The sequence below is a fragment of the Bison bison genome, unplaced genomic scaffold (assembly GCF_000754665.1).
Source record: "Bison bison bison isolate TAMUID 2011002044 unplaced genomic scaffold, Bison_UMD1.0 scf7180017864317, whole genome shotgun sequence".
Lineage (NCBI taxonomy): Eukaryota > Metazoa > Chordata > Mammalia > Artiodactyla > Bovidae > Bison > Bison bison.
In genome coordinates, this window is record NW_011494889.1 from 1709019 (window position 1) to 1711936 (window position 2918).

Sequence of the window (2918 nt, forward strand, 5' to 3'; positions counted from 1 at the left end):
GGTTGCGCGCGAGCCCGGGTGGCCGCCGCGGCCTCCGCGCGTCCTCCCGTGCCCCCAGAGCGCAGCACGGCGCGGGAGAGCTCCCCGCTTTAGGCTACTGCCGGGGTGGTGGCTCCGATCCGTGGGACAAGAGTGAGCAGCCCGGCCGGTCCCCACCCCAGGACCCTGACCACCGACCCGGTTCACGTGGGCAGGGAGGGAGTGCCGGTTGCCAAAGTCTCTCTTTTCCAGCGTTACGCTCCCCCTACCTCTCCCGCCACCACCCCCAACCCCGTCCCACCAAGGCTCTGCGTGTCCGCTTGGAGCCCGGTTGACACTCTTCTCTCTCTTTGGTTCCCTTGTTATTTGCCCTTTTGCGAGCCGCAGGCTTTGCGCACGAGGACTCTTAGCCTGTCTTGGAGATTCGCTGGCCCCTCGGAACCTCCGCCGGGCGCGCTGAAGATTGAGTACGGAGGAGTGGGGGGAGATGGGAGGCTTCGGGGGCCGTGGATCGGAACCCAAGGGGGTGCGAGGATGTTTGCCCTCCCAGCCCGCGGTGGGGAGAGTTCGCCTCGTCTGTGCTGTCTCGATGCGGGTTTCGGTGTCCGAGCCCACCCCGCAGCTGGGGGCGACTCACTCCCCACTGGTTCTGACCGCTCGCTGTCCCTGCGTGAGACTGGTCTTTCTCAGCCTGCCTGGCTCCAAGGCCAACGTTCCAGCCACGGTAGTTAAGGGATGTGAGCTAATGAGATGGTGCCGGAAGGCAGTACTTTAGTACCAGCGGCACCCCATTATTCTGTAGCAATTTGTGGATAGGAAAACCATGTTTCGGATCAATCAGATCAGATCAGTCGCTCAGTCGTGTCCGACTCTTTGCGACCCCATGAATCGCAGCACGCCAGGCCTCCCTGTCCATCACCAACTCCCGGAGTTCACTCAGACTCACGTCCATCGAGTCAGTGATGCCATCCAGCCATCTCATCCTCTGTCGTCCCCTTCTATACCTCCACCAAATTTCATCCTTTGCTTCTATCGGCTTTCCCCAAATCCCACATACTGTTGATAGTTGGGAAATTACAGCTTTCACTCTGTCGACTCTTACTGGGAGTCATTTTAACAAATTCTTTCAGGATAGATTAACTTTTAGTAGTAGATAAATCAAAGTTTGGTGTGTGTTGTTGTGTGTGGTTTGTTTTTTTTTTTTTTGCTTTGTAAAACTGAGATAGCCACTTTGCACAGAATAAGATTTTCACGAGCACAAGTTGGTTTCTGCTAAAGCTTGTGCTTTGGGGCTCCAGAATCTTAGTTGTGTACCCAATGCTTCCAAGGTCCTATGGCTGACCTCTAGAGTCTGAATATTTGTTTTTCTCAGTAAATTTTTTAAAGCTTTCTAATAAGCCATCAAATCAACAAAGCTCAAACACATTCATTGACCAAGGGCATGTCTTTACAATCATAAGAGATATGTCCAAGCACTATTGAGATCTGTTCTCCAGCTGGTAAGTACAATCGTTTTGTACACAGAAAATCAGGATTGAAAGAAACATCCAAGTGTATCTGGTACAATCACAGGACCTATGCTTGAGTCCTCTCCCTGACATTTCTACTAAGTGGTCCCCTAGCCTCATGGAATGCTTGAGGAAACCTGTTATATTTGCCAACAGCTCTCTTGGAAAATCCCTGTTTGTATTGAACTGAAACCAACCTGCCTGACACTTTTACACACTGGTTCTAGCTCTCCCACCTGGTTCCACACGGCAAAATGGAGCTCCTCTTCCTTAAGACAGTGCTTTATCCATTTGGAGATGGCTTTATGTCCCCTTGAATCTTCCCTTCTCTAGGATTAAACTTAGCTACTTTGCAAAGTATTACCAATTCCTGGAGAAAGTAAACTAGAGCCCAACCCGCACATCCCTCCTTTATGGGCTCTCACACTTAGAGTCCCTATCCACCAGCCATAATCACTCCAGGGCCAGGTACCAGCCCCTATGGCTCAAAGCATACTGAAATTATTAAAACTAGCCTGTTATAAACTTGTTTACCCACTCACCTGTTCCTTCTCTTGAAAACCACACATTCCCCACTGTTCCCCTCACTTCCTCTGCCTCCTGATTGGCCCTGGTGCTTCCCCAAGTGGCCCTCTTTCTAGGGAATTGTGAGCAATAAAAACAAAACTTCTTTCCTGACAGTCATTTCCATGTCTGCATGTCTTACCATACCTGATTAAAATGAAGCCTGGATGCCCTTAAAACATGCTACGCTTAGAGGAGGTAAATGGCTGTGCAAATGCACCACTCACTATTATTCCCTAAAGAAGCTTCAGCAAGTTCACCTCAAACACTTCACCCACTAAGCAAAGATGATGTCAGTACTTACCTCATACAACTGCTGAGAGACTTACATGGAATCACAACTAGAAAGTACCTGAAGAGCACCCAGGACATAGTCAGTACTAAGGCAAGCATCTCCAAGGATGTTTAATGCAGATATTAATGATGGAAAATTGGAAACGCCTCGAATAAAGGAATGGATAAATAAATTGTGGTACAGTCACACTGAGGAACAGTATGTAGCCATTAGATTTAAACTAGATCTCCATATAGGACCATGGAGAGCTCTATGAAGCATTTTGGGTGAAAGAAGCAAATTGTGGGACAAAATGGACAGTAGAAGATAATTTATAGAAAAACAGTACCATAGATTTTCTATCAACTGCAGCCATGAAATTAAAAGACGCTTACTCCTTGGAAGAAAAGTTATGACCAACCTAGACAGCATATTCAAAAGCACAGACATTACTTTGCCAACAAAGGTTCGTCTAGTCAAGGCTATGGTTTTTCCAGTGGTCATGTATGGATGTGAGAGTTGGACTGTGAAGAAGGCTGAGCACCGAAGAATTGATGCTTTTGAACTGTGGTGTTGGAGAAGACTCTTGAGAG